This window comes from Diuraphis noxia, unplaced genomic scaffold (assembly GCF_037042655.1).
Source record: "Diuraphis noxia isolate RWA-SAM2 unplaced genomic scaffold, SU_Dnox_SAM2 contig0004, whole genome shotgun sequence".
Taxonomy (NCBI): Eukaryota; Metazoa; Arthropoda; class Insecta; order Hemiptera; family Aphididae; genus Diuraphis; species Diuraphis noxia.
In genome coordinates this window covers 47,811,511-47,823,928 of record NW_028301714.1, presented here as the reverse complement: position 1 = coordinate 47,823,928, position 12,418 = coordinate 47,811,511, and the positions used below count along the sequence as shown (strand labels likewise).

Here is a 12,418-nt window from a genome sequence, read left to right as displayed (position 1 = left end):
AATTACTATAAGAATAACTTATGAGGAACTTTGTATTCAATTTCCAAGTATTTTGATAGGGCCAAAAGTTTTTACCGACACTTCAAAAAAAAATTCTCAAAAAAGTCGAAAATTTCATTGGTCTATACCTACATAACTCAAAAAAGTCAAAAATTTAGATAGCACTACCATAAACATTTGGTGAAAATTTCAAGTATTTACAGTGATTAGTTTTTGAATTACAACCATATAAAAAAATTGATTTGGTCGAAAACTGATTTTGCGTAAAAATTCCCGTTTTTCTGTCATTTTTTTTTTTTGTTTTTCTCGATTTTTTTGAAAAATGTTGGAAAATGTTTACTTTTGACCTCTATAATGCACCTAGGATCTTCAGTTTTACATCGGAAACCACCCCCAAAGTTTGAAATCGAAGCATTATTTCGACTAGTTATGCTGTACACAGACACAAAAACAAAAAAAAACACACATCATTTTGGGTAGAAAATCTTGAAAATTTAATACAAGGCTCTTAACATATTGTTACAATAGCAGTTGAAAAATAAAATAAATTCATAGTCACAATTTTTTTTATAAGCATTCAAATTTTGAATTTTGACAAAATACGAAAAAATCACAAAAATTCGCAAATTGTTTTAATTTAGAAATTCATAAATATTTTGTTTTTAAATCTAAGATTTGATAATTCAATACTACATTCCTTACAAATTTGTCAATCTTTATCACAAAAAAAATTTCCATCGGAAATTCAAATTAAATTTTTATTAGCATTTGAATTTCAAATATTGACAAAAATTCGTCAAAACCGTGAATATTTGCAAATTATTTTGTAGTTCAAAATTCATAATATTGTTTGTATTTATATCTAAGGTTATAAAATTTAACAATAAGTTTTCCATAAGTTTTGTTTCAAATAGCTATAGAGAAAATTTGATGCGTCATTATATGAAAAATGTTTTGAGCGTTTGAGTTTTAAATTTTTATGAAATCGCGTAATGATAACGATTTATCCTCAAACCAAGTATATGTATATCTATGATAATACAAGGCATTATGAATTATAATAACTACATGCAATGTTTTTGAAAAAATTGATTAACCATGCGTCCATGCCTTATGCAAAATGCGTCCTGATTGAAAAATAAAATATTTGTTTCAAAATAGAATATATGACAATATTTAAATATAATATACCCTAGACTGACAAATCATCTACGTTCAGAATTGTTTTTCGTATACAAGGATACCTATCATTGCATTCAAATTTAACCTACTCTTGACAGAGGTCCACCTCACCCCCTAACCTGTACAGCAGAGGGACATCCACTTACCCACTTTTTTTTTATCATTACAGATAATATATAGCTAAACAATCCGTTTAATGTTATTATGTGTTTTGATTATTTTATTCAAGAACTTAATAATTTTATATGGCTATAAAAACATTATACCTACTGTATGGCTACAAAAACTCTAGTACCGATTCATTTTTATTTTAATAATTTTTTATACAAACTTTAATTATTATTGCGTATTTTAGTTTGTTTATTTATTTTATTTCAAGAATTCATGAATATTATAATTATTATTCTATAATGATTTTTGAAAGATTGAGTTTTATATAATGAATAAAAATTCGATTGCAATAAATTAGAGTTTGGTTATTTACCTAACCTTACGTCCTTACGTAACTTCATAATAAATAATGACTGTACAATTTTGAAGAAAATAATAACTCCTGTGTGTATGTATTAGGTAGATACACTATTTTAACAGATATTTATTATATGTATGATAACTAAGTTATAATATATTTTTCATAACCGCTTAGTTCACCACTCAGTGATCAATTCTTTTAGTCTTTTGGTCATAAGGCTTTATAGGTGTACCTACCTACAATCTAATAACTTAACAAGTACCTATGATATTAGATATAAGATAAAGAATAAAGGTTATGAATAACTATAAATATCTATAATATACATAATTTATCGAAATAAAATATATTTTATTCTAAATTCCTGACTTCTAACGTTGGATTTCGAACAAATTACCATTTACGAATTAAAATTGATCCCTATGAGTTTTGGAGACTGGAGTTATCAGTTAAAACGGTTATTACAATTAACTAACTAAACAAAAATTGAAAAATGTCGATTACAAACACATACTTAGGTTATAATTATGAAATTATAATTATTATACGTCTGGCAACCTGAAAAACGACGCAGCGCGTTTATATTATTCGATCTCGCGTATTTCTTAATTTCGCGCTTAGAAATAAAATATGCGTCAACGATACTTGGAACTTGGGAATATATTTTTCGTGACGTTAAATATTTATTTAAAGCCTAACATAAGATTCGAACCTCAAAAGAATATGAAAATAAACTCACCTCAAACATCGACTCTTATTCGGGGTTATGGTGAAATCCGAGACGTGTATGGGTACACTCCGATACCGACGTAAGAACGCATCAGATACTTAATTGAAGTCTGAAAATATTATTAATTATGAAATTAAAATTATACGGAATACAGAATATTTTTAGTTCATGTTTGCTCTATAGTGTTCATTGAAATTATAATTTTAGAATTTTTAATCGACTGCCACTTCTGATTCTGAAAAGGCAATTGCCACAGATTATATTATGTTACGCTAATAGGATAAATCCAAAGATGTGTAATATTTCAATAAAACTTCTATTACCAAGGAGGTTCACGCTTATGAATAATGTTCATTTAAATAATTAAATGTGATACAACAATAAACAAAAAATATTTGTAATTTTAAATTTAAATTATAATATAATATATTATTTTTCTTAGCCTATTTTTGTTTGATTATTGATTACGATCATGCTTCTTTTATGCATTACAGGTATTATATATCTAAAATAATCCGATTAATGTTTAATTTTTATCTTCTCTACCTAGTTATAATGTGTTAATTTATGTTTTATTTTTTTTGAATATTTTATTCATGATCTTATTGTTTCTTCACTAGTTCACTAACCACAACGAGTTATCTACTAAAACTCGGATACTTACCGGTTCGTTTTTATTTTAATAACGTAAAGATTAGTTATAATTACTTGTATTAATGTGTATTTATTTTACTTCGATAATTTTTAAAAATATTATTCCAATTTATTATTTATTAATTTTTTGATATATTGTGTTTTTTTTAGAATATAAATAATAAATGCAATTTTAATAAATTATTGAATTAGGTACCTACGTAAAATATAAAATAACATATTCATGAAAAAATCTAGACATAATTAATTTTTTAAGAAAAATATATTATATTATATTATATTAATCTATGTCAGTTGTTGGCTTATTGTATATATTTTGTATAATATTATATACCCAAATAAATACCGAATGTAATTCATTCTATTAATCATTTTCTGATAATTTCTAATGTACAGAACCTTATCAACCATAAATTTTAATTTAATTGTGTTATTTTTCTATGAAAATTTTAACAGCTATTAAAAATGCAGAATTTAATATTACAAATAAAGTAATATTGGATGGTTAAATACTACTTCTTCAGTGATAAGTACATGAATATGAGAACAGTAAGTAGGTACTTAGCAGCTACACAGTTGCAATTTTTTACAAGCTATATTATTATAATATTTTTTTAGACGATTTACCATTGAAAACCACAAATGACACATTCAAACAAATCAAATGAAAGTTCATAAAATTTCATTGAGCTAGTTACTAGCTGCTAGTAGGTGCCAATGGAAACTTAGTGTGATTAAATAACTGACTAATAATAAATAATAATTTTATGTTGATCTCAATTATCTCGTGTTTATATGAACTTTATGTTACAACACAGTTTGTATTCTGTTTACAGATTTAGTTGATAGTATTAAAGACAAGGACTGGAAGGAAAATAAAAGCTCAGGAACATCATAAGAAAGGTCTAAAATCAGAATTTGATGACATTTTAACTAGAACAAGGTGTCATAGTAAAGATTTTTGTAACAACTTTAATAAAAATAATATCGGTCAAACGGTTTTATAGAGAGATATTAAATTAATTAAAGTTAACAAAGAATTCCCTGATAAATTGTTTTTACAACAATTTAAACAACTTATGGGCAAGAAAACTATCAAGAAATTATAGTTTTAAAGAGAAATAGAAATTCAAAAATAAAATTACCAAACATACATTGCATATGAAATTTGCATTTATTGAAAAGCCTGAAATCTTACAAATAAAAAAGATTTAATTTTATGGCGTAAAGCAAAACTTATTCCAGATACTTATTATCATTTTTATAAAAACTTAAAAATATCTGAAATTGATATCTAATACTTATAACAAATAGGTACTAATAAAATACCTATAAAAGTATTACCTATATTATTAAAATAATAATAAATTATTCAAATTCGTACATAATGTTATAGTCTTGTACCCTTGTTGTTCAAAAGCATTTGATAATTTTATAGTCATTATCAGTTTAGAATATATTTTTTTTAATTTGTCATATTATTTGTTACTTTGATACATAAAAATAAGCTTATTGACTTAAAGACAAGTAGTATTTTATTTTTTATTTAGTGTTTTATAGTAGATTATTTTTAAAGATATTGATTACATACCTACAACTATTAAATGATTAATTTTCATCCTTATATATATTATTTTAACAGTTAATAATATTTTATTATTCATTAATAATTTAAAGTTCAATACTGCCATAATTGGAAATATGACACAAAAATAAACATAGCTTAAATTCAATACTGCCATATTTTGGTATGTTTGAAAATCAATTTCTGTATGCAATACAGCCACATATCAAAATATGACAGTCTTGCATTTACTTAAAAATTGTAAAAGGCCATAATAAGTCTGACTTTTTGGGTTCAAGGGAATATTTTATTATATTTGAAAAAGTCACAATATAAAGTATGTTTAAAGTGCCTATTGTAGTTTTTAGTTTCAAATGCATAGGTGAAGAACTCTTTGCAAACATCACCATTGTAAAAGTGTACGAACGTGTACCTCAATTCTTTTATAATATTGAGTCGCAAAAGAATTGGTATTAAAACAAACTTACCTTAAATATCAATTATTTTGGCTTTGTTAGAGTCCGCGACGTGTATGCACTCCGACACTGAAATGGAAACGCATCAGATACTACTGAATTGAAGTCTAAAAATAATGTGATTTATGAAAAAAAAATATTAAACGGAAAACAGGATGTTTTTCGTTCATGTCTACTTTGCTATCTAATTGAAATGTTAGAATCTTTAATAGACTGTGTCCTCCGCAACGACTTTGACAATCACCATGGATTATATTGTACTAAATCAATAAGAGAAATCCATAGATACCTAGGTATATATTATAATACTACTTTTGTATCAACGATGCCCTTGTGTACAATCTGTTCATTGCAGGGCATCGGGCAATAATTAAATGAGATAACTATACCGAAATAATGCATAACTTTAAATTAAAATTATGTATAACAAAATAAAGTGCCTTGGTATTATTTTAATTATTTTTTTTAAATTTATTTATTTGATTATCGATCAAGAATATTTAAGATGGTGTTTAAATGTTAGAAGCACATGCATATTTTTACTAAAATATATTTCTTTATGAACTATTAAATAAACGTTATTACTGCTTTTTAAAGTTAAAATTTAGTTAAACAGTGTATACATTAATTTTCCGTACCGACCATGTCGGGCGACAGCTAGTTTGTAAAATTCCAAGTCAAAAGGTTTCTTCGAATACGAAACTAATAATTAATTACGAATTTGTTATTTATTATAATAAATTAATTATCTACGGCAAAAGCCACCAATATGCCAATCATGTGCCACCACAATCTCATTAAACACATCTTCGTAGCATAATAATATTGTTAATCATAAGGTCATGACAATTATAATAAGTAGGGCTAGGGTTTTAAAGCAAATACTTTTTTTTTCATATACCTAGGTAGGAGATAGAAATTTAATTTTTATATATATAAATTAGACTCACGCTATTCTTATTCCAAATAAACCAATTTATTTTAGCTTTTTTTATTGTTTCTTTCAGTTATTTTAGATGTCGAATTTGTATATAATGTTTATTATAGTAATAACAAAATTTTAATTTTGCATGGTTTTTTATATGTATAAAAATTTTATGTCAGACATGTCTGTTGCAATAGTCAGTTTCATTACTGAAATCTTGCCAAATATAATATGGTATAATTGGTAGTGAATTCTTTTTGATTCTGAACGGAGTGATGAATGTACTGATTTTACAATAATGTGTGTTTTTATTTTTATTTTTATTTTTTATTTTTGTTTTGTTTTTTTTTTTTGTGTTGGGTACATTAATAAATATTAATTTATACGACAGTATTTCAGCCGAAACTTAGTAAAGCCGAATTTATACCGATACGCGTTATCATAATCATTTTTTTTTTTAATTCATTACATAGTGATCCTGCGAATATTGTATATTATTTTACATACATTATACCCTAGAACAAATTATACATAATATATTAATATATTAATTAGTAGGTATATAATAATATTTTATTGTAGGTATAATATAATTAGATATAAATAAATTATGTTCAACACTTCAACAACCTTTTTGAAAATAAAAACGGTGCACTGGCGTTATTAATAATACTTGATGGAAGTAGGTACCTACTAACAATTATAATGACCACACAGAAAACTGACATTTTTTTAATCAACTATCAAGAACAAATTAAGGAATAGTTATAAGTTATAATACAAATTACAAATTACAAAAAGATTTATTTTGTAGGTATATAATTGTTGCTAAAACTAGACAGCTCTAAAAGCTTAAGAGTTAAGACTAACAATGCTGCAGGGCGTGCATGGTCCTCTAGGCTTGTATTTATTTAAACTATAAGTTATATAAGTATAGTAATATGCTATATCAATCTCTGTCAATAATATATAGGTAATGAGGCAGGGATCCAACAATTTACCTTTGTAAAAATATATTGTTTTCAATTTTTAATCAATAATATCTGTCCTTGTATTTTATTTGAATGTACCTATCTATAGTTTTTCTTATTCGTTTACTTAGAATAATCAATATTATTTTACTCTCTATCTCTATCACAAGTTTGCTTAAAAGAGCTTTTATATTCATAAACATTGTATAAATAATTTGTATTAATAATTAATTTTAAAAAAAATTGTTTTTTTCTTAAAAAAATTAACACAAATATAAGCTGGTAAGAAACAGCAATTTAATTTTTGTTTTTTTTTTATTTGAACATTTATATATATATATATATATATATATATATATATATATGCAAATGGAGAATTTTAAATGTAACTGCCAGTTGAATAAATTATGCCACCCAAAATTATTATTTTCAATAATAATAAAGAATAAAAAGGTTAAATATGTATAATTAATGCAAAGCTATACTGTTAGTATTTCTATTGTCTGTAACTTTTATGCCTAACTGCAAAGTGCAAATCATATATGTATAATGTATATATACCTAAATATTATAAATTGTATGTCCATGTTGCTGACATAGTTTTTTAAATAATTGTGTTGTATGTGGCATGTGCCAATTAATGATAATAGATAAATAAAAACACAAACTACTGCAACATTGTTAACCAAACAATAGATATATTAAGCACCATAAATAAAAACATAAGAGAAAGCGATACAAAAACGTTAGATTTAAATAGAGGCCTATTAAATAGTAGATCTAAAAGAGGAATTCAATTTTTCGGGAATTTATATCACTTCTGTTGTAATGTCGCAACAGAAAAACAATTAAAATCTTTTTACACAAATGAAGAAATGTTAGATCAACAAATTAACAAATTTAAAAATGTTTTCGCATCAGACCATAAAGATCTAACAAACATAACTACATAACTCAATAAATACACAAAAAATACACAAAAAATACTAAAAACAATATAAAATTATTAAAGAATAGTTTTTTAAAATTTATTAACGAAGAAAAAATAAATAACTTACAAGAAAAAACAAATCAATAAAATATGATTCAAAGTATCCAAGAAACAATATACAATTTAATGTCAGTAATTCTAAAATTTACAAACAATGAAAGAGATACAAATATTCATTTACACTGTAAGCTACATAAAATTCTAGCAAGGATCATAAAATCAAAAATACTGTAAAACGACTTAACAAAATTGAAAAGAGCAATCGAAAAAAATGGATATGAATTAACTATACCATTAGAACATTTACATTTTCATACATATTATAACTTACCAATAACCGAATGTCAATTTTCAAAATCAAAAATTCTAATTAAAATCAAAATACCTATCCAAGAAAGATCGGCAAAATGGAAACTATATATCAATACATTCCAACTTATTTTAAGTTTCACGAGTCTACTTGCATTATATACTCAGAAAAAACATATATAGCGATAAATTCCATGAATGATGAACACAGGATAACACCAGGAATCGGCCTACAACACTGTGACCCACCAATCACGGACCTATGTTATATTCCAAAATGTTCATCTGATATTACTCTTTCCCCAAAATGCGTAGAATCAATTTTTAAAAACAAAAAATTAGATATAATTAATCAATACTGCTATTTCCAATGCATTAAACAATATGATGACGACTCTATATAATAATAAAACAAATAGGAATAAACACATACGCCATAACTAACCCACACCCTACCTTAAGCATAAAAAAAGAAATATTAAATATAACCAAAACAGAAGAACTTCAATTAAATTACAATCACCCAGGATTAATAAAAATAACCTTTCCATGTAGCTATGAACTATTAAGAAATGATATCGTTTTAATACCAAAAATGTACCCTTGCGAAACCAACAATTTAAATACATACTCTGTAAAAAGGGTATTACCTGTATCATGGACAAAAATTAAATCATTAAATATAAACCATGCGAATAAAAAAGAAAGTATATCCTTTTCAAACTTGACGGAAATTTTAATTCAAAATTGGATCGATGAAATTCCTACTTTCACTAACAAAACAAATACAAGACCCCAAAAAATACTTTAATGATATAATGCTAAAGAAAATGCCACAACCACTTATTGATGATTTCTTAGGTGACATAATTTATATTACATGGTTAACCATGCTTACCATAATAATAGGGTCCATATGTCATAGGATATAAAATATACCCTGCTATTATTAAGCTAGACATGTTAACTATGCCCCCTCCTATTTCTCAAAGATAATTATACAAGTTAAACATATACAAATAATTAATACACTCTTTACACTTTAACAAAACAAACTTGATTGAATAAAAAATAAAAATCACAATGTAAGACCAACTACAAAAGATGTTCGAACATCATAATATTACAATAAAATATAAACAATATAATCTCTAATACTTACTCAAAAAAAAAAAATAATCCATTTCACACGACTAAAATCAATATAAATTAATCCAAGAAGCTACTGATGAGGTTTCACTTATAAAATCAATTTCACAAAATGTTAACAGTGAGATGTTGAAAAAAAAAAATTTATCATAATAATATAATAACTATTAGTATTTATAATATAAAAAAAAAAAATGTAAAACCAATTTAACACGAAATCGGTATCAAAACAAAGGCATACACGACGGTCAACCAACACTTCACCAAGACTACTAAATATTAACATTCGCAGCTACAAGTACAAGAGAATTCAATCTACACAATACAACGAAGGAGACGAATGAAATAGTAAACTCAGCAATAACATCCACACTTTTGTATTTTTTTTTTTTTTACTCCGTCTAGAGATCTCTTCAAATTTTTCCTCATCACCCTGGATCCTTTCATAAAAATAATAATATATATATATATATATATATATATATATAATATACATCTACCTTATAATTTCGAAAACCGCTCGATAGACAATATTAAATAATCATTGTGTGAACACCGCAACCAAGAAGATAAAAAGAGAGATACAACAATTAAGTATTAAAATTATAATATTAAATATAAAAAATCTCTGATGACAATCAAAATAAAGCAATCACATATTATATAAATGGACAAATAAAAAAAAATCGAATTCTGGTCACAACAATTACAGAAGGTTTTGAAATATTATAAATTTTACCCTATCCCAAAAATTTTCCTCTCAAAAAATATATATGTTATTCCTATTTACCTTTCCACACTCCAAACACTAAATATACGTAATACAACTAGTAATTTTTTTATTTCATATTATAATTGTATATATTACATTGCATAGTTTTAAATTTAAAATATGAGGACATATTTGTTTTTAATAACATAAGGGAGTGTTGTATGTGACATGTGCCAATTAATGATAGTAGATAAATATTACTTCTTTTAGCTAAATGTTTAAATTGCGTAATTTTAGGCCAACGAAGCAAATGAGCTGAGGCAGCACTTTATAAAATAATATTTAAGGACGTAAGCACCACAGTAGAGGGACAGTGCGGTTTTCGAGTGAGAGACGAGATATGTTTGTAAGCGATTCATAGAGACCCGTATTTTTGTGTGTTTGTTTTATGTATAATAAAGTTATTCAAAATAGTATTAATTTTTCATCGATTATTTTGTGTACCATCGAGAGAAAGGTATACTACAATTTGTTTAATATGCTATCAACACCAAAAAAATACTTAACTAGTAACAATTACTGATAAATAGATTTTAATCACTTGGGAGCTTTTTAATTTTTCTTTGATCTCAAATTTGACATCTAGTGTACTCACCAACCCCTAAATGTTTCAATGTTCCAATGTTTCACCAAACATGATTCAAAGTTATAACAGTAAATTATATGCAATTTATATAAAAATAAGTGTGGGTACCTACTCAAAGAATGACATAAAACCATGGAAATAAATACCATAAAATATAATAAATAAGTACTTCTGTACTTCTGTTAACATGTTTATAAATTTATAAAAAACCTTAAATCACATATTTTGAAAGACAGAGTAAACTTATTAGATAATACTACAATAAAGGTACAAAAGTAGGCAAGGCGTTACTAATTGTGATTTGAGTTTTACATATTGTATAGGTAACATAAATGTAATTTTGAATATTTAACATACCTATTATATACCTATATAACTACTTACTTACATATGTATTGCATATTACATTATGAATGATTAATACCAAAATCTATAAAAGGTATTAAATTACTACTATATCTGTTCGGTACCTGCTATTAATGATGTTAATATTATATTGTTCACAATTTTAATTTTAATATCAACAGTTACACAACTTATCTTGTAGGTATTTAATTAAAAATAATGTAACATGCATTGCATTATATCATAAAATATAATATTATAAACTATTATAATACAAATCCATCTTATTTAATTATTGTTTTTAATAATCTATAATACCTATCATAGATTTTGATATTATAATGTATTCTTTTGTATAGCTATATACCTAATAATATTTGGTCACTGTTTTAGATTTTGAACGAAGTGATTTCTAATTGAGTTCACTGGTGCTATTTAAAAATATAGGTGTAATATAAAGTAATAAATTATAAATATATAAATAGTAATGTATTTGATGGTATATGAATTATACTACTGAATTATTACTACCTATTAAAATAACCACACGTGGTTTAATACACTATGTGAATTGAATTGTCATGTATTTATAATTCACGTGGGCCCATGATAAAAAAATCGGTTCACTATACTATATAAGAGCGTAACCGCCACAAGTTCCGATTGTATATAGTCTCAACAGCATATTAATGTCAATACGTCATACTATGCAACAGAAAAATCTGACAAACAAAATAACTTATGTTCTGATCAATATTTTTAAATTTTTTACACGTATAGGTATAGTTTAATAACATATTTTCAGAATTATAAATTTAAAAAAAAAGTTCTATGATAAGTGCAGGCGCAGCATCAAAAATATTAATTAGCACAAAAATTATTACATTTATCAAATTTTTCTATTATACTCTGTTCAGTCCATTAGGTAAATCTTTAATGATCCTTGGATGATTTACTGATGTGATATAAATTTATAATATGATTCGCCACCACTATACTCGTCAGAGCAGTAGGCAGTAGCACTTTTTTGTACTAAAACATCCTTACTACCATTGACTTAAAATATAAATTATAAGTCTATGTTTTCTAATTATGGTATTGGCTAAATAAAGATAAAGTCGAAAAGCTAAAGTAAATAAAATCTTTGAACTCGATATAGGTACCTACTCTATATAAGCTCTCTAAGGTACTCTATCTATTTAAAAAAAAAAACACATGACTATCAAATGCGGAGTGGTATAATAATTAAAAACATTTTAGAAGTGAGGAAAAAGATTGAAGTTGAAAGTCGG

The 12,418-nt window shown here is 25.1% G+C and overlaps 1 long non-coding RNA gene across 4 annotated transcripts in view; it reads right to left on the bottom strand.

Annotated features, from left to right (window-relative positions):
* LOC149056139 (uncharacterized) overlaps positions 1 to 12,418 on the bottom strand; it is a 36,105-nt gene that overhangs the window by 19,415 nt on the left and 4,272 nt on the right. Inside the window, exons 2-3 of one of the 4 annotated variants that reach the window (XR_016191474.1) lie at positions 5,091 to 5,185; positions 2,394 to 2,493 (exon numbers count right to left, since the gene is read on the bottom strand). This is a non-coding gene — a long non-coding RNA (uncharacterized LOC149056139). Of the gene's footprint in view, positions 1 to 2,393; positions 2,494 to 5,090; positions 5,329 to 12,418 lie in introns of those variants that run through there. The other 3 variants (XR_016191476.1, XR_016191475.1, XR_016191477.1) reach the window with 3 other exon arrangements.